Source organism: Tachyglossus aculeatus, chromosome X3 (genome assembly GCF_015852505.1).
Source record: "Tachyglossus aculeatus isolate mTacAcu1 chromosome X3, mTacAcu1.pri, whole genome shotgun sequence".
Taxonomy (NCBI): domain Eukaryota; kingdom Metazoa; phylum Chordata; class Mammalia; order Monotremata; family Tachyglossidae; genus Tachyglossus; species Tachyglossus aculeatus.
Window position 1 is genome coordinate 32453054 of NC_052099.1, and position 21053 is coordinate 32474106.

The 21053-nt window shown below is 45.9% G+C and overlaps 1 protein-coding gene across 7 annotated transcripts in view; it reads left to right on the forward strand.

Annotated features, from left to right (window-relative positions):
- The first annotated feature begins 465 nt into the window (after positions 1-465).
- The window catches only part of LOC119948903 (tubulin polymerization promoting protein), a 43823-nt gene continuing 23235 nt past the window's right edge, over positions 466-21053 (forward strand). For 6 of the 7 annotated variants that reach the window (XM_038770447.1, XM_038770450.1, XM_038770448.1 and 3 more), the window contains exon 1: positions 490-565. The gene's annotated coding sequence lies outside the window, so the exon portion shown is untranslated. Of the gene's footprint in view, positions 566-21053 lie in introns of all 7 variants that reach the window. The other variant, XM_038770453.1, reaches the window with a different exon arrangement.

Genomic DNA, 21053 nt, shown 5'->3' on the forward strand with positions numbered 1-21053 from the left:
TTATTATTATTATTATTATTCTCTGGGCCCCAGGACCTCATCTGAAAAATGGGGATGAAGACTGTGAGCCCCCCGTGGCACAACCTGATCACCTTCTTACCTCCCCAGCGCTTAGAACAGTGCTTTGCACATAGTAAGCGCTTAATAAATGCCATTATTATTATTATTATTGTTATTATTATTATTATTAATACGATTGAATGAATGAAGGGCGCTTCGTTTCTCGGTCCGCAGCTGGCGGAGCGAGCCCCGCCCCCTCGGCCCCGAGGCCGCGTCTCGTCCAATGAGGGAGCGGGGCGGGGAGGCCGGGGGCCAATGGGGAGGAGGGGGCGTGGCCACGACGACGGGGCTGGACCAGGGCGGGGGGCGTGGCCATGGTGACGGAGGGCGTGACCATGGTAACGGAGGCGTGGCCATGGCGACGGGGCGTGGCGGGGATGCGGGGCGTGCCCTCTGTCAGAGAGCCGAGCGGCGGCCGGTGGGGCTCCGCGCTCTGCACCTGGTCCTCGTCGGCCGCCCGGCCGCAGGAGGAGGAGGACGAGGAGGAGGAGGAAGGAGGCTGCCGGTCAGTGGCAGGACGGGAAGAAAGGGTCGGTGGGGAGGATGGGGGAGCCGTCTGGGGTAGAGGGGTGGATGGGGACTCCCCTGAGGGGGGGATACAGTGCTCTGCACACAGTAAGCGCTCAGTAAATACGATTGAATGAATGAGGAACCCCCCGCAAGAAAATGGGGAGCCGTCTGGGGTGGAGGGGTGATGGGGACCCCCCTGGGGGGATGAGGAACCCCCCGCAAGAGACTGGGGAGCCATCTGGGGTAGAGGGGTGGATGGGGATTCCCCTGGGGCGGGATGAGGATCCCCTGGGGGGGATACAGTGCTCTGCACACAATAAGCGCTCAATAAATACGATTGAATGAATGAATGAGGAACCTCCCGCAAGAGAATGGGGAGCCGTCTGGGGTGGAGGGGTGATGGGACCCCCCTGGGGGGGATGAAGAACCCCCCGACAGAGAATGGGGAGCCGTCTGGGGTGGAGGGGTGATGGAGACCTCCCCTGGGGGGGATGAGGAACCCCCCGACAAAGAATAGGGAGCCGTCTGGGGTGGAGGGGTGGATGGGGGGATGAGGAACCCCCCAACAGAGAATGAGGAGCCCCCTGAGGTGGAGGGGTGGATGGGGGGACCCCCCCCCCCCGGGGGGATGAGGATCCCCCCGACAGAGAATGAGAAGTCCTCTGGGGTGGAGGGATGGAAGGGGACCCCCCTGGGAGGATGGGAAACCCTCCTAAAGAGAATGGGGAGCGGTCTGGGGTGGAGGGGTGGATGGGAACCCCCCTGGGGGGATGAGGAACCCCCCGAAAGAGAATGGGGAGATCTCTGGGGATGAGGAACCCTCCGAAAGAGAATGGAGAGACCCCTGTGGAGGAGGGGAGGATGGGGAACCTCCCGAAAGAGAATGGGGAGACCTCTGGGGAGGATGGGGACCCCTCTGGGGGGATGAGGAACCCCCCGAAAGAGAAGGGGGAGACCCCTGAGGAGGATGGGGACCGCTTGGCTCATAGGTAGTGCTTAATAAATACCATTATTAAAAAAAGAAAGGGCAGCCCCCTCGGGGAGGGTGGGGAACCCCCAAAAGAATGGGGAGCCCCCGGGCGAGGAAGGAGGCCCCCCGAAAGAGAATGGGGGGACCCTGGGGAGAGGAGGGGAGAATGGGGAGCCCCTTTGGAAGGAGGGGAGGATGGGGACCCCCCGTGGAGGAAGGAGGCTCCCCGAAAGAGAATAAAGAGCCCCCGGTAGTGGAGGGGAGGATGGGGACTCCCCAAAAAAGAATGGGAGCTCCCTAGGGGAGGAAGGGGGCCCCTAGTGGAAGGAAGGGAGCCCCCAAAAAGAGAATAGGGAGCCCCCATGGGAGGATGGGGAACCCCCAAAAGAATAGGGAGCTCCTCAGAAGAGAATGGGGACCCCCCAGGGGAGTAGGAGAGCCGTCCCATGGAGAATGGGGAGCCCCCGGGATCAACTATGGGCCGGGGGAAGCGAGGCCGGCCTAGGTCCAAGGTGGCTACGTTTCCCCACCACCACCTGGGGTGGGGGAGTGGGGGTTTACACCAGAGGCTGAACCAGCCCTGGGCCCCAGGATCCCCATCCTGGCCCCCTGGGGGGGGGGGGGGGGGGGGGGGGGGGGGCTTCAGAGGGTTTCGAGCATCTGGGAGGCAGCCTAGGGTTTGGGAGGGGGGAGAGGGGAGGGCTCCTGTGTTGGGGTGAACCAGGCCCGGGAGGACCCGACCGCTTTCTTGTAGTAATAATAATAATAATGGTATTTGTTAAGTGCTTATTATGTGCTATCCACTGTTCTAAGCGCTGGGGTAGATACAAGGGCATCCGGTTGTCCCACGTGGGGCTCTAGACTTCATCCCCATCAGATGAGGGAACTGAGGCACAGAGAAGTGAAGTGACTTGCCCAAAGTCACACAGCTGATAAGTGGCAGAGTCCAAATTAGAACCCATGACCTCTGATTGCCAAGCCCGGGCTCTTTCCACTAAAGGCACAAAACTTCTTGTGCTTGGAGATGGGAAAGGGGGATAGGGTGGGACCCTCCATCATCCTCAACACCCCCCCCCCCCCCAAATCTTGATTCCCTTCAATATTAACCCCTTTCCCCACCCAAGGCTGCTGGTCTTTCACCCCCCACCCCTGTTTTGCCATCGTCCCCCTCAGTTTTCTCCCCCTCCTCAATGCAGGGTAGTGAGATCCAGAGTCCAGGGTTGGGGGCAACATGTGATGGGGGGCTGCTTTGAACGCTCCCATTTTATGCCTGCAGTGGAGAGACAGGCACAGAAAGAAAGAGCCAGAGCCCCGCTGGAGACACGCAGAGACAGATATAGAGACAAGAGAGAACCTAAAAAGAAAGAGAAAGCCACCTCCAGCCTTTCTCTGCTCAGTGGTCTGGAAGTTTCCATTTCAAAGCACTGTGAAGCAGCGTGGCCTCCTAGAAAGAGCACGGACATGGGCGCTTTTCTCGGCTCCAAAAGACTTGCCTGCTGGGTGACCTTGGCCAAGTCACTTCCCTTCTCTGTGCCTCAGCTCCCTGCCAAATGGGGCTTCAGTATCTGCTGAAATCGCGAGCCCCGTGTGGGACCTGTTTATCTTGCGTCTATCCCAGCATTTAGTTCGGTGCTCAGCACATAGTAAGCGCCTAACAATAATAATACTATAAAAAGGATATTTGTTATCAAATCATCTTCTGTATCTCCATCTGCTCAGTATCCCTGATTTCGTGCCGCAGTTTCCCTCTCTGGATTTGCATCCTTTGTCACCCCACATCGCTTAATCCCCTCTAGAGAAGCAGCGTGGCTCAGTGGAAAGAGCCCCGGCTTTGGAGTCAGAGGTCGTGGGTTCAAATCCCCGCTCTGCCAATTAGCTGTGTGACTTTGGGCAAGTCACTTAACTTCTCTGGGCCTCAGTTACCTCATCTGTAAAATGGGGATTAAGACTGTGAGCCCCCCGTGGGACAACCCGATCACTTTGTAACCTCCCCAGCGCTTAGAACAGTGCTTTGCACATAGTAAGCGCTTAATAAATGCCATCATTATTATTATTATTATAGATGCAAGATAAACAGGTCCTGCACGGTGCTCACGATTTCAGAAGGATGGAGAACAAGCACATATTATTATTATTATAGAGAAGCAGCGGGGCTCAGTGCAAAGATCCCAGGCTTTGGAGTCAGAGGTCACGGGTTCAAATCCCCTCTCTGCCAATTGTCAGCTGTGGGACTTTGGGCAAGTCACTTAACTTCTCCCGGCCTCAGTTCCCTCATCTGTAAAATGGGGACTAAGACTGTGAGCCCCCTGTGGAACAACTTGATCACCCTGTAACCTCCCCAGCACTTAGAACAGTGCTTTGCACATAGTAAACACTTAATAAATGCCATCATTATTATTATTATTACTCCAGCACTCAGTACAGTGCCTGGCGCAGAGGAAGCGCTTAACAAGTACCCCCAAAAGCAACCAAAATAAAGCAGACAGAACAGCCCAGGGCTCAGTGCCAAGGACGACATTAGATAACTCTTCTGTACCAGCGTTCCCTCAAACCTGAGCACTACCTAGTGACTTGACCAGCGTCTCTGAGGACACCGGAGACGTGGTAGGATGGATTAAATGAGATGCCAATCTCCTCGTTTTTCTCCAGGGCCGTTGTTGTGCATTCTCTCCCCATTGCTCTATTACTCTAATTATTACTCTATTTATTTTATTTGTACATATCTATTCTATTTATTTGATTTTGTTAGTATGTTTGGTTTTGTTCTCTGTCTCCCCCTTTTAGACTATGAGCCCACTGTTGGGTAGGGACCGTCTCTATATGTTGCCAACTTGTACTTCCCAAGCGCGTAGTACAGTGCTTTGCACACAGTAAGCGCTCAATAAATACGATTGATGATGATGATTCTCTCCCCATTACTCTATTGAACATATCTATTCTATTTATTTGATTTTGTTAGTATGTTTGGTTTTGTTCTCTGTCTCCCCTTTTAGACTGTGAGCCCACTGTTGGGTAGGGACCGTCTCTATATGTTGCCTACTTGGACTTCCCAAGCGCTTAGTTCAGTGCTCGGCACACAGTAAGCGCTCAATAAATACGATTGATGATGATAATTCTCTCCCCATTACTCTATTACTCTAATTATTACTCTATTTTATTTGAACATCTCTATTCTATTTATTTGATTTTGTTAGTATGTTTGGCTTTGTTCTCTGTCTCCCCCCTTTTAGACTGTGAGCCCACTGTTGGGTAGGGACCGTCTCTAGATGTTGCCAACTTGGACTTCCCAAGCGCTTAGTACAGTGCTCTGCACACAGTAAGCGCTCAATAAATACGATTGATGATGATGATTCTCTCCCCATTATTACTCTATTACTCTATTTTATTTGTACATATCTATTCTATTTATTTGATTTTGTTAGTGTGTTTGGTTTTGTTCTCTGTCTCCCCCTTTTAGACTGTGAGCCCACTGTTGCGTAGGGACTGTCTCTATATGTTGCCAACTTGTACTTCCCAAGTGCTTAGTACAGTGCTCTGCACACATTAAGCGCTCAATAAATATGATTGATTGATTGATTTGTCTCTACATTCACCAGCAAAAAAGCAAGCAAGCTGCACCATCTTCTCTGCCAATGATGTATTTTTTTCCCTCCCACCCTTGGTCAGACACGCAGGAGGATCCCCGCACAGTTGCCAGGGCCTTGCTCTTTCCTCCCAGGTTGAAAGGTTGGGACGGGGATTGCGTCCAACTTGATTTAGCACTGATTTACCTCAGTGCTTAGCACAGTGACTGGCACTTAGTACCCATTTAATACTGTTAAAAAAAAAAGAAGCGAGGGCCAGTTAAATAAATCTGGATTTCCAGCTCCCTCCGTAGCATGGCAGGTTGGAAGCCCTTTTCATCAGTGTGCTGTTTTTACTGGTACAGATTCATTCATTCATTCAGTCGTATTTATTGAGCACTTACTGTGTGCAGAGCGTTGTACTAAGCGCTTGGGAAGTCCAAGTGGGCAACATCTAGAGGCGGAACAACGGGCTCACAGTCTAGAAGGGGGAGACGGGCAACAACTGTTAATCCCCATTTTACAGATGAAGTAACTGAGGCTCAGAGAAGTGGAGCGACTTGCCTTAGGTCACAGAGTGGGGATTCGAACTCAGGTCCTTCAAACTCCCAGGCCCGTTCTTTATTCACATGGCCGGGCTGCCTCTGTCTGAGTTACTGCTGCTATTATCGCCACCACAATAATTATTGTTTTTATTGCTGCCACTATTATCACCACCACCACCTAAATTATAGCCGCTGAGAGGAGCGGTGAGGTCTGGTTTAGAGGAATAGCATTTCACACCTCCTATTCCATCTGGATTGAAACTCAATCTCTAAGGGGACGGTAAGGCATTCATGGCCTGGAAGCTGTATTATTTTATCTGCGTGTTATTGAACTCACCAGGTTTCCACCCTTGGGGGAGAAAATAGGAGGGACTGGTGTTAGACTAGGCTGAATAATAATAATGGCATTTATTAAGCACTTACTACGTGCAAAGCACTGTTCTAAGTACTGGGGAGGTTACAAGGTGATCAGGTTGTCCCTCGTGGGGCTCACAGTCTTAACCCCCATTTTCCAGATGAGGGAACTGAGGCACAGAGAAGTGAAGTGACTTGCCCAAGGTCACACAGCTGACAATTGGCAGAGCTGGGATTTGAACCCGTGACCTCTGACTCCAAAGCCCGGGCTCTTTCCTACTGAGCCACGCTGATTCTTCTGAACAGAAGGGAAGGGTTGGGCTTGTCTGAGCTGTGATCATTGTGATATTTAAGAGCTGATGAGGAGCCATTCATTCAATCGTATTTATTGAGCGCTTACTGGGTGCCGAGCACTGTACTAAACGCTTGGGAAGTACAAGTTGGCAGTATATAGGGATGGTCCCTACCCAACAACGGGCTCACAGTCTAGAAGGGGGAGACAGACAACAAAACAAAACATGTGGATGGGTGTCAAGTCGTCAGAACAAACACGATTAAAGCTAAATGCACATCATTAACAAAATAAATAGAATAGTAAATATGTACAAGTAAAATAGAGTAATAAATCTGAACAAACATACATACAGGTGCCGTGGGGTGCCAAGAACTGCGCTAAGTGCTAGGGTAGCTACAAAAAAATCTATTATTTATTTTGTTAAGATGTTTTGTTTTGTTGTCTCTATATGTTGCCAACTTGGACTTCCCAAGCGCTTAGTCCAGTGCTGTGCACACAGTAAGCGCTCAATAAATACGATTGAATGAATGAATGAATGAAGGTCCCACGTGGGGTTCACAGTCTAAGTTGGAGGGAGAACAGGGATCGAATCCCCACTGTGCAGAAGAGGGAACTGAGGCACAGAGAAGTGAAGTGAGTCGCCCAAGGTGACACAGCAGGCAAGTGGCGGAGCTAGGATTAGAACCCAGGTCCTCTGACTCCCAGGCTGGTAGGCTTTTATTTACCTCTGGACGTTTTCCTGAAAACAGGACCCCTGGGGTAATAATTCATTATCACGGGTTTAAAGCATCATATTCTGGCGCCTTAGACAAAGTGTTAAAATTACTACTCAGTGGGTGGTTGTTTTTTACATTATTTTTGTCCCTAAATCTGTCATTTGGCAGAGAAAGTAAAAGAAAACCTGTAAATGATAGCCAATGTTCTTCTCTGAAGGGATGAAGGAGCCACAGAGAGCATCCCCCCGTCCTACCTCCTTCCCCTCCCCACAGCCCCTGTATATATGTTTGTACAGATTTATTACTCTATTTATTTTACTTGTCCATATTTACTATTTTATTTATTTTGTTAATGATGCGCATCTAGTTTTACTTCTATTTATTCTGATGACTTGACACCTGTCCACATGTTTTGTTTTGTGGTCTGTCTCCCCCTTCTATTCATTCATTCATTCAATTGTATTTATTGAGCACTTACTGTGTGCAGAGCACTGGACTAAGCGCTTGGGAAGTCCAAGTGAGCAACATGGAGAGACGGTCCCTTCCCAACAGTGGGCTCACAGTCTAGAAGGGGGAGACAGAGAACAAAACAAAACATATTAACATAAAATAAATAGAATAAATATGTACAAATAAAATAAATAGAGTAATAAATCGTACAAACATATATACATATATGCAGGTGCTCTGGGGAGGGGAAGGAGTTAAGGCAGGGGGGACTTACCCGTTGTTGGGTAGGGACCATCTCTATATGTTGCCGACTTGTACTTCCCAAGCGCTTAGTACAGTGCTCTGCACACAGTAAGCGCTTAATATGATTGAATGAATGAAAGAGCTGTTTCTTCAGGGTATCGTGATATAAAGGGGTTTGGGGATTCATTCATTCATTCAATCGTATTTATTGAGCGCTTACTGTGTGCAGAGCACAGTACTAAGCGCTTGGGGATCACTTGGGGTCTAGTGGATAGAGCATAAGCATGGGAGTCAGAAGGACCTGAGTTCTAATCCTGCCTCCCCCACTTGTTTACTGTGTGACTTTGGGCAAGTCGCTTCACTTCTCTGGGCTTCAGTTACCTCATCTGTAAAATGGGGATGAAGACAGTGTCCCACCTGATTTGCTTGTATCTACCCCAGTGCTTAGTACAGTGCCTGGCACACAGTAAACACTTAAATACGACAATGATTAATTATGAATTATTGACATCTTAGTGCCCTCCCTTTTGGCAGGGTCTGGGCCGGCCTGTCTCGAATGACAAATTTCGGTGGTAACAATAATTGTTGTATTTGTTAAGCGCTTACTATGTGCCAGGCACTGTACTAAGTGCGGGGGTAGATACAAGCAAAGCGGGTTGGACACAGTCCCTGTCCCACGTGGGGCTCACAGTCTCAATCCCCACTTCACAGATGAGGTCACTGAGGCCCAGAGAAGTGAAGCGACTTGCCCAAGGTCACACAGCAGACAGGTGGCGGGGCCGGGATTAGAACCCGTGACCTCCTGGCTCCCAGGAGTGGGCTCAGTCCACTACCCTGTGGTAATGGAGCAGCAGTAGCAGCTGCTCTGGGCCTCCTCTCCCTCTCCATCCCCCCCGCCTTACCTCCTTCCCCTCCCCACAGCACCTGGATATATGTATATACGTTTGTATGTATTGATTACTCTATTTATTTATTTTATTTGCACATATTTATTCTATTTATTTTATTTTGTTACTATGTTTTGTTGTCTGTCTCCCCCTTCTAGACTGTGAGCCCGCTGTTGGCCTTCCCAGACTGAGCCCCTTCCTTCCTCTCCCCCTCGTCCCCCTCTCCGTCCCCCCATCTTACCTCCTTCCCTTCCCCACAGCACCTGGATATATGTATATATGTTTGTACATATTTATTACTCTATTTTACTTGTACATATCTATTCTATTTATTTTGTTAGTATGTTTGGTTTTGTTCTCTGTCTCCCCCTTTTAGACTGTGAGCCCACTGTTGGGTAGGGACTGTCTCTAGATGTTGCCAACTTGGACTTCCCAAGCGCTTAGTCCAGTGCTCTGCACACGGTAAGCGCTCAATAAATACGACTGGAGGCATGAATGAATGGAGAGCGCAAAGAGGAAGGATAAAGAAACGCTTTGAAGGCACACCAAAGCAAAACCGCAAGCCGTGGGGCATTTCTGTGGGTGTGTGGGAAACCGCCGCAGAAGGCACACCGAAGCCGAACCTCAAACGAGGTGGCATTTCTGTGGGTATTTGGGAAAACGCTGCAGAAGAGAGAAATAGCAGGCAAGAGGCAATATGGCCTAGTAGAGAGAGCACAGACCTGTATATATGTTTGTACATATTTATTACTCTATCTTCCTTGTACATATAATAATAATAATGGCATTTATTAAGCGCTTACTATGGCATTGTTAAGCGCTTAACACTGTATTAAGCAAATCGGGTTGGACACAGTCCCTGTCCTATGTGGGGCTCACAATCTCAATCCCCGTTTTACAGATGAGGTAACTGAAGCACAGAGAATAATAATAATAATAATAATGTTATTTATTAAGCACTTACTACGTGCAAAGCACTGTTCTAAGCGCTGGGGAGGTTACAAGGTGATCAGGTTGTCCCACGGGGGGCTCACAGTCTCAATCCCCATTTTCCAGATGAGGGAACTGAGGCCCAGAGAAGTGAAGTGACTTGCCCAGTGTCACCCAGCTGACAGTCGGCGGAGCCAGGATTTGAACCCAGGACCTCGGACTCCAAAGCCCGGGCTCTTTCCACTGAGCCCCGCTGCTTCTCTTGAATGAATGAGGAAAGGGGGGCCTGGCCCTGAGAGTCCAGGTGGATCAAGCGCTTAGTCCAGTGCTCTGCACACAGTGAGCGCTCAATAAATACGATTGATTGATTGATCTAGAAGCAGCCAGCACAGCAGGGAGAGTGTGGGTTGTTGAGGAGAGAGGGGGCAGAGAAAGCAGAAGGAACCATTCCAGCTCCTCAGAGCAGAGCCAGAAGGATATTCCCAGTGGAGGAGGAGGGAAGGAGGTGGGAGTTGGGAAAGATTTCCAAGGCTGGTGACTGGAAGAAAGAGGGGGTAGCCAGAGGAGCTGCTTCTGTTGCCAACTTGTACTTCCCAAGCGCTTAGTACAGTGCTCTGCACACAGTAAGCGCTCAATAAATACGATTGATTGATTCTTCCAACTCTCAGGCCCCTGCCTCCCTCTCCGTCTGGGGGCCGACGACCCAGTGGGAACTGGAGGTTGGATCGATCGATCGTATTTATCGAGCCCTCGCCCCAGGCCCATGTTCTATTTGCTAGACAACGCCGCTTCTCTTTATAATAATAATAATAATAATAATAATAATGGCATTTATTAAGCGCTTACTATGTGCAAAGCACCGTTCTAAGCGCTGGGGAGGTTACAAGGTGATCAGGTTGTCCCACGGGGGGCTCACAGTCTTCATCCCCATTTTATAATAATTAATCCCCACTAATAATAATAACAGTGGTATTTGTTAAGTGCTTCCTATGTGCGAAACATTGTTCTAAGCGCGTGGGGGAGGTTGTCCCACGTGGGGCTCACAGTCTCAATCCCCATTTTACAGATGAGGTAACTGAGGCCCAGAGAAGTGAAGTGACTTGCCCAAAGTCTCACAGCTGACAATTGGCGACTGAGAGCTCACCTCCTCCAGGAGGCCTTCCCAGACTGAGCCCCTTCCTTCCTCTCCCCCTCGTCCCCCTCTCCATCCCCCCGCCTTACCTCCTTCCCTTCCCCACAGCACCTGTATATATGTTTGTACATATTTATTATTCTATTTATTTTACTTGTACATATCTATTCGATTTATTTTATTTTGTTAGTATGTTTGGTTTTGTTCTCTGTCTCCCCCTTTTAGCCTGTGAGCCCGCTGTTGGGTAGAGACTGTCTCTATATGTTGCCAACTTGGACTTCCCAAGCGCTTAGCACAGTGCTCTGCACACAGTAAGCGCTCAATAAATACAGTTGATTGATTGGCAGAGCTGGGATTCGAACCCATGAACTCTGACTCCAAAGCCCGGGCTCTTTCCACTGAGCCACGCTGCTTCCCCATTCTTTGCCCTCTACCTGCTCCACATCCCTGGGCAGGAGAGCGAGGCCGCCATTCTCATCCCCATTTGACAGATGAGTAAACTGAGGTCCAGAGAAGCAAAGTCACGGGAGGCCAGGTCTCCTGTGCTCTTTTTTAGACCGTGCCGTTCTATTATTTCATCCTATCGTAAGTGGAGTAGAATGTCACAGTTCAGGCTCATTCATTCACTCATTCAATCGTATGTATTGAGCGCTTACTGTGTGCAGAGCACTGTACTAAGCGCTTGGGAAGTACAAGTTGGAGGTTCAATTCAACCGATTTAATTCAATTCGCAATTCAGGTTCACAAGGATGAAACTCGCCTAAGCCGTCTGGAGATTTTTGGTTCTATTTTTGTGGCGTTTAAGCGCTTACTATGTGTCAAGCACAGTTCTAAGCGCTGGGGTAGAGACAGGTTAATCAGACTGTTCCTCAGCTTCACTCTATCAAGCAGTGGTATTTACTGAGCGCTTACTGGGTGCAGAGCACAGTAGTAATAATAATAATGATGGCATTTATTAAGTGCTTACTATGTGTCAAGCACAGTTCTAATAATAATGATAGCATTTATTAAGCGCTTACTATGTGTCAAGCACAGTTCTAAGCGCTGGGGTAGAGACAGGTTAATCAGACTGTTCCTCAGCGTCACTCTATCAAACAGTGGTATTTACTGAGCGCTTACTGTGTGCAGAGCACAGTAATAATAATAATGATGGCATTTATTAAGTGCTTACTATGTGTCAAGCACAGTTCTAAGCGCTGGGGTAGAGACAGGTCAATCAGACTGTTCCTCAGTGTCACTCTATTAAGCAGTGGTATTTACTGAGCGCTTACTGTGTGCAGAGCACAGTAGTAATAATAATAATGATGGCATTTATTAAGCGCTTACTATGTGTCAAGCACAGTTCTAATAATAATGATAGCATTTATTAAGCGCTTACTATGTGTCAAGCACAGTTTTAAGCCCTGGGGTAGAGACAGGTTAATCAGACTGTTCCTCAGCTTCACTCTATCAAGCAGTGGTATTTACTGAGCGCTTACTGGGTGCAGAGCACAGTAATAATAATAATGATGGCATTTATTAAGCGCTTACTATGTGTCAAGCACAGTTCTGAGCGCTGGGGTAGAGACAGGTTAATCAGACTGTTCCTCAAGCGTCACTCTATCAAACAGTGGTATTTACTGAGCGCCTACTGGGTGCAGAGCACAGTAGTAATAATAATAATGATGGCATTTATTAAGCGCTTACTATGTGTCAAGCACAGTTCTAATAATAATGATAGCATTTATTAAGCGCTTACTATGTGTCAAGCACAGTTTTAAGCCCTGGGGTAGAGACAGGTTAATCAGACTGTTCCTCAGCTTCACTCTATCAAGCAGTGGTATTTACTGAGCGCTTACTGGGTGCAGAGCACAGTAATAATAATAATGATGGCATTTATTAAGCGCTTACTATGTATCAAGCACAGTTCTAAGCACTGGGGTAGAGACAGGTTAATCAGACTGTTCCTCAGCTTCACTCTATCAAGCAGTGGTATTTACTGAGCACTTACTGCATGCAGAGCACAGTAATAATAATAATGATGGCATTTATTAAGCGCTTACTATGTGTCAAGCACCGTTCTAAACGCTGAGGTAGAGACAGGTTAATCAGACTGTTCCTCAGCTTCACTGTATCAAGCAGTGCTATTTAATGAGCACTTACTGGGTGCAGAGCACAGTAGTAATAATAATAAAGATGGCATTTATTAAGCGCTTACTATGTGTCAAGCACAGTTCTAATAATAATGATAGCATTTATTAAGCGCTTACTATGTGTCAGCACAGTTCTAAGCCCTGGGGTAGAGACAGGTTAATCAGACTGTTCCTCAGCTTCACTCTTTCAAGCAGTGGTATTTACTGAGCGCTTACTGGGTGCAGAGCACAGTAATAATAATAATGATGGCATTTATTAAGCGCTTACTATGTGTCAAGCACCGTTCTAAGCGCTGAGGTAGAGACAGGTTAATCAGACTGTTCCTCAAGCATCACCCTATCAAACGGTGGTATTTACTGAGCGCTTACTGTGTGCAGAGCACAGTAGTAATAATAATAATGATGGCATTTATTAAGCGCTTACTATGTGTCAAGCACCGTTCTAAACGCTGAGGTAGAGACAGGTTAATCAGACTGTTCCTCAGCTTCACCCTATCAAACAGTGGTATTTACTGAGCGCTTACTGGGTGCAGAGCACAGTAATAATAACAATGATGGCATTTATTAAGCGCTTACTATGTGTCAAGCACAGTTCTAAGCGCTGGGGTAGAGACAGGTTAATCAGACTGTTCCTCAGCTTCACTCTATCAAACAGTGGTATTTACTGAGCGCTTACTGGGTGCAGAGCACAGTAATAATAATAATGATGGCATTTATTAAGCGCTTACGATGTGCAAAGCACTGTTCTAAGCGCTGAGGAGGTTACAAGGTGATCAGGTTGTCCCACATGGGGCTCACAGTCTTCATCCCCATTTTACAGATGAGGTCACTGAGGCCCAGAGAAGTGAAGTGCCTTGCCCAAAGTCACACAGCTGGCATTTGGCGGAGTTGGGATTTGAACCCATGACCTCCGACTCCAAAACCCAGGCTCTTTTCTACTGAGCCACGCCGCTTCTCTACTAAGTTTTAGTACTAAGCGCCCGGGAGAGCACGGGAGAGCAGAGTTGGGAGTCTTTGCTAGAAGGAAAATCTCGGGTTAAAGACAATGTTTAAAGTAAGTTTAAACAGGTAAATAGAGTCACGAGCACTGCAGTGTGTGTTGCCGCCTTGTACTTCCCAAGCGCTTAGTCCAGTGCTCTGCACACAGTAAGCGCACAATAAATACGATTGATTGATGGATTGCAGTGTTTTAAATCGTTTTGTCAGGCCACTCTAAAGGATTATAATAAGAGGGGCGACTTCTGGGTTTTCATGCCGGGTTCTTCGATCTCTATCGGTCTGGCGGTCCTCCTCTTCCCCTCAACTTTGGTCTCCTGTTCTCTTTGGCTGGAGCAAGGCTGTAGTTTGGGAGTCAACTTTGAGGGCTGAATTTATTTGCTCTAATTCCATTATACTCTCCGGATGCTTCAGAAAGCGCTCTGCCCGCGGTAATAAAATAATAATAATAATAATGTTGGTATTTGCTAAGCACTGGGGAGGTTACAAGGTGGATGAAGCGCTTAGTACAGTGCCCCTTCCTTCCTCTCCCCCTCGTCCCCCTCTCCATCCCCCCCATCTTACCTCCTTCCCTTCCCCACTGCACCTGTATAGATGTATATATGTTTGTACATATTTGTTACTCTATTTTACTTGTACATATCCTATTTATTTTATTTTGTTAGTATGTTTGGTTTTGTTCTCTGCCTCCCCCTTTTAGACTGTGAGCCCACTGTTGGGCAGGGACCGTCTCTATATGTTGCCAACTTGGACTTCCCAAGCGCTTAGTACTGTGCTCTGCACACAGTAAGCGCTCAATAAATACGATTGATGATGATGATGATGAACAGGTTGTCCCATGGAGGGGGGGCGGGGGGGGCTCACAGTCTTAATCCCCATTTGACAGATGAGGCAACTGAGGTGAGCCCACTGTTGGGTAGGTACTGTATATGTTGCCAATTTGTACTTCCCAAGCGCTTAGTACAGTGCTCTGCACATAGTAAGCGCTCAATAAATACGATTGATGATGATCAGCTCCCTTCAGCATTATCTTCCAGTTCCCGCCTCATTTTTCCCCCAAAACAACCTTCTAGCTGTACCTTGCTCTCAATTCTCCTGCCACCATTCTGTCAATCAGGCTGTTCCACCAGTCTGGAATTCCTTTCCCAATCCCATCCTACAGACTATAGTTTCCTACATAAAATTCCATCTCCTCTAGTAAGCTTTCCCTGATCAATTCCCACCATGTAGAGTCCTATCAACCCATCAATCTCCTCTAGAAGTTACAATCAATCAATCAGTCAATCAATCGTATTTATTGAGCGCTTACTGTGTGCAGAGCACTGTACTAAGCGCTTGGGAAGTCCAAATTGGCAACATATAGAGACGGTCCCTACCCAACAGCGGGCTCACAGTCGAAAAGAAGTTACAAGTTTGTTTACTGAAATTTCCCCCCTGCACTCATATGTTTTTAATTATGTATATGTATAATGAATTGTACTCTATTTTGTTTCTTCCTAGACTGTGGACCCACTGTTGGTTAGGGACCGTCTCTATATGTTGCCAACTTGGACTTCCCAAGCGCTTAGTACAGTGCTCTGCACGCAGTAAGCGTTCAATAAATACGATTGATTGATTGAGGCCCAGAGAAGTGAAGGGACTTGCCCAAAGTCACACAGCTGACAATTGGCGGAGCCGGGATTTGAACCCACGACCTCTGACTCCAAAGCCCGGGCTCTTTCCACTGAGCCACGCGCAGTCGATACTCAATAAATACTGAATATTGACTGATTGCAGACTTCTCATTTCTAAACCATTTCTGAAAGAGGGGGTGTTTCAAGTTGATCCCCGCCATACCTGGTTCCTTTATTAGTCGATCAATCATATTGAGCGCTTACCATGTGCGGAGCACTGTTCTAATCTCTTGGGAGAGTACAATAGAATAATAAATAATGACGGTATTTGTTAAGCACTTACTATGTGCAAAGCACTGTTCTAAGCGCTGGTAAGGTGATCAGGTTGTCCCCCGTGGGGCTCGCGGTCTTCATCCCCGTTTTCCAGATGAGGGAACTGAGGCCCAGAGAAGTGAAGTGACTTGCCCGAAGTCACACAGCTGACAGTTGGCGGAGCGGGGATTTGAACCCATGACCTCTGACTCCAAAGCCTGGGCTCTTTCCACTGAATCACGCTGCTTCTCTAACAGAATTGTTAACTACATTCCCTACCCACAGGAAGCTTATGGTCTTAGAACAGTGCTTTGCACATAGTAAGCGCTTAACAAATGCCAACATTATTATTATTATTATTATTATTATTATTATTACGGTCTCGAGGGGAAGCAATTATTAAACTGAATTATGCCTATCCATCTTATTTATAAGAATAATAATGATGGTATTTGTTAAGCGCTATGTGCCAAGCACTGTTCTAAGTGCTGGGATAGATGCAAGATAATCAGGTTACCCCACATGGGACTCACAGTCTTAATCCCCATTTTACAGATGAGGGAACTGAGGCCCAGAGAAGTGAAGTGCCTTGCCCACAGTCACACAGCAGACTAGTGGCGGAGCTAGGATTAGAATCCACATCCTTTCATTCATTCATTCAATCGTATTTATTGAGCGCTTACTGTGTGCAGAGCACTGGACTAAGCGCTCGGGAAGTCCAAGTTGGCAACATCTAGAGACGGTCCCTACCCAACAGCGGGCTCACAGTCTAGAAGGGGGAGGCAGAGAACAAAACAAAACATATTAACAAAGTAAAATAAATAGAATAAATATGTACAAATAAAATAGAGTAATGAATATATACAAATGTACATATGTAGAGCACTGTACTAACCGCCTGAGTACAATCAAACAATAGACACATTCCCTGCTCACAGTGAGCTTACAGTCTAGATGGGGGAGACAGAGAACAAAATATATTAACAAAGTAAAATAAATAGAATAAATATGTACAAATAAAATAGAGTAATGAATATGTACAAATATACTTATGTAGAGAACTGTACTAAGCGCCTGAGAGCGTACAATCAAACAATAGACACGTTCCCTGCCCACAGTGAGCTTACAGTCTAGACGGGGGAGACAGAGAACAAAACATATTAACAAAGTAAAATAAATAGAATAAATATGTACAAATAAAATAAATGAATAGAGTAATGAATATGTACAAATGTACATATGTAGAGCACTGTACTAAGGGCCTGAGAGCGTACAATCAAACAATAGACACATTCCCGGCCCACAGTGAGCTTACAGTCTAGATGGGGGAGACAGAGAACAAAACATATTAACAAAGTAAAATAAATAGAATGAATATGTACAAATAAAATAGAGTAGTGAATATGTACAAATGTACATATGTAGAGCACTGTACTAAGGGCCTGAGAGCATACAATCAAACAATAGACACATTCCCGGCCCACAGTGAGCTTACAGTCTAGATGGGGGAGACAGAAAACAAAACATATTAACAAAGTAAAATAAATAGAATAAATATGTACAAATAAAATAAATAGAGTAATGAATATGTACAAATGTACATATGTAGAGCACTGTACTAAGGGCCTGAGAGCGTACAATCAAACAATAGACACATTCCCGGCCCACAGTGAGCTTACAGTCTAGATGGGGGAGACAGAAAACAAAACATATTAACAAAGTAAAATAAATAGAATAAATATGTACAAATAAAATAAATAGAGTAATGAATATGTACAAATGTACATATGTAGGGCACTGTACTAAGGGCCTGAGAGCGTACAATCAAACAATAGACACATTCCCGGCCCACAGTGAGCTTACAGTCTAGACGGGGGAGACAGAGAACAAAACAAAACATATTAACAAAGTAAAATAAATAGAATAAATATGTACAAATAAAATAAATAAATAGAGTAATGAATATGTACAAATGTACATATGTAGAGCACTGTACTAAGGGCCTGAGAGAGTACAATCAAACAATAGACACATTCCCGGCCCACAGTGAGCTTGCAGTCTAGATGGGGGAGACAGAAAACAAAACATATTAACAAAGTAAAATAAATAGAATAAATATGTACAAATAAAATAAATAGAGTAATGAATATGTACAAATGTACATATGTAGAGCACTGTACTATGGGCCTGAGAGCGTACAATCAAACAATAGACACATTCCCGGCCCACACTGAGCTTACGGTCTAGACGGGGAGACAGATTTTAATATAAAGAAATGTGTACGTTTCTGAATTGTACTTTCCAAGCGCTTAGTACAGTGCTCTGCACATAATAAGTGCTCAATAAATATGATTGAATGAAGGAATGTACCTAAGTGCTGTGGGGCTGAGGGTGGGGTGAATAAAGGATACCAAGCAGAAGGGCGAGGGAGTAGAAGAAATGAGGACCTATTCCGGGAAGGCCTCTTGGAGACGTGATTTCTTTCGCCAATTTTTTTTTTTACAGTGAAATCCGGAGAAATAGCACGGTGGCGTCAGAGATCTGTGGGAAGGTGTAAATACATCCTGAAATCTTTGAGATGTGGAGTTATGCCATCCATTCCAACAGTGTAGGCTGGGCATCTATCACTTTGCTCACTGCCCTTCAGTTAAGGCACGATGCTTATCATCATTCGGACCTCATTCGGTCCAATCAATCAATCAGTCGTATTTATTGAGCGCTTACTGTGTGCAGAGCACTGGACTGAGCGCTTGGGAAGTCCACGTTGGCAACAGATAGAGACGGTCCCTACCCAACTCTAGAAAGAAGGCTCGCGTTCCTCAAAAACGACCCCTAAAATTCTCCTCGCAGGATGCTTAGCCCGAACCTGAACCTGAGAGTTTTCGTTGTTTATCTTCATGGGATTAACGTCTAGTGACCTTTTATTTCAAAAAAAATCTTTGTAAATTTTTTCCAATTCCTGTATAATCAGATTTTTTTCTGTCTGTTCTATTTATTTTATTTTGTTAGTATGTTTGGTTTTGTTCTCTGTCTCCCCCTTTTAGACCGTGAGCCCACTGTTGGGTAGGGACTGTCTCTATATGTTGCCAACTTGTACTTCCCAAGCGCTTAGTACAGTGCTTTGCACACAGTAAGCGCTCAATAAGTACGATTGATTGATTCACTTCTCCGTGCCTCAGTTCCTCATCTGTAAAATGGGGATTAAGACTGTGAGGCCTCCGTGGGACAGGGACTGCATCCAACCTGACTAACTTGCATATAACCCAGTGCTCATTATAGTGCCTGGCACATAGCGCTTATTTTACTATCAAATGCTGTCAAGCCGTTTCCGATTCCTAGCGATATATGGATCTATTTTCTCCAGAACATCCTCCCTTCCGCCATAATCCGCAACCTTGCTTAACGGGTCTTCTTCTTTTTAGACTGTGAGCCCACTGTTGGGTAGGGACTGTCTGTATATTGTACTTCCCAAGCGCTTAGTACAGTGCTCTGCACACAGTAAGCGCTCGATAAATACGATTGATTGATTGATTCTGTTATCGTTGTTACGGTTTCTGTCCGTCTAGCTGCCACTCTGCCTCTTCCACGTTTTCCCTGGATTTTTCCTAGCTTAGTGTCTTCTCCAGAGAATTACTCCTCCTGATTATGTGTCCAAAATAGGCTAATCGAAGTCATCATTTGGCCTTCTGAAGTCCACATTGGCTTAATTTGCTCCAAAATCCATTTGTTTGTTTTTCTGGCGGTCCATGGTATTCGCCAAAGTCTTCTCCAACACCACATTTCAAAAGAGCCGATTCTACTTTTTTCACTGCCCATTTTTTCATTTAATCGTATTTATTGAGCGCTTACTGTGTGCAGAGCACTGTCCTAAGCGCTTGGGAAGTACAAGTTGGTAACATATAGAGACGGTCCCTACCCAATAGCGGGCTCACAGTCTAGAAGAGCAGCGTGGCTCAGTGGAAAGAGCACGGGCTTTGGAGTCAGAGGTCATGGGTTCGAATGCCGGCTCCGCCATTTGTCAGCTGTGGGGCCTTTGGCAAGCCACTTAACTTCTCTGTGCCTCAGTTACCTCATCTGTAAAATGGGGTTAAGACTGTGAGCCCCACGTGGGACAACCTGATCACCTTGTATCCCCCAGTGCTTAGAACAGTGCTTTGCACATAGTAAGTGCTTAATAAATGCCATTATTATTATTATTAGAAGTCCAGCTTTCGGATCCACGCGTTGTCACTGGAAGCACCCTAGAATTGTCGACTTGTATTTCTGTAGCAATTGTTACATCAGCACCTGATTTTTTTCCAGGCTCTTCACAGCAAATATTCCTAACAGTAATCTTTGGCGTAGTTCTTGGATACTAGTTCCTTTATTATTAAGTAAGCACTCAACACTTACCATTAAAAAATTGTATTGAACGCTTACTGTGTACAGAGGACTGTATTAAGAGCTTGAGAGAGTCAACAATCATTTATTGAGCACTTACTATGTGCAGGGCACTGTATTAAGAGCTGAAGAGAGTACAATATAACAGAGTTGGTAGATACATTCCCTGCCTAAAAATTGTTACATCAGCACCTGATTTTTTTCCAGGCTCTTCACAGCAAATATTCCTAACAGTAATCTTTGTTGTATTTCTTGGATACTAGTTCCTTTATTATTAAGTAAGCGCTCAACAGATACCATTAAAAAATTGTATTGAACGCTTACTGTGTACGGAGGACTGTATTAAGAGCTTGAGAGAGTCATCAATCATTTATTGAGCACTTACTATGTGCAGGGCACTGTATTAAGAGCTGAAGAGAGTGCAATATAACAGAGTTGGTAGATACATTCCCTGCCTAAAAATTGTTACATCAGCACCTGATTTTTTTCCAGGCTCTTCACAGCAAATATTCCTAACAGTAATCTTTGGCATATTTCTTGGATACTAGTTCCTTTATTATTAAGTAAGCGCTCAACAGTTACCATTAAAAAATTGTATTGAACGCTTACTGTGTACGGAGGACTGTATTGAGAGCTTGAGAGAGCCATCAATCATTTATTGAGCACTTACTATGTGCAGGGCACTGTATTAAGAGCTGAAGAGAGTGCAATATAACAGAGTTGGTAGATACATTCCCTGCCTAAAAATTGTTACATCAGCACCTGATTTTTTTCCACGCTCTTCACAGCAAATATTCCTAACAGTAATCTTTGGCGTATTTCTTGGATACTAGTTCCTTTATTATTAAGCGCTCAACAGATACCATTAAAAAATTGTATTGAATGCTTACTGTGTACAGAGGACTGTATTGAGAGCTTGAGAGAGTTATCAATCATTTATTGAGCACTTACTATGTGCAGGGCAC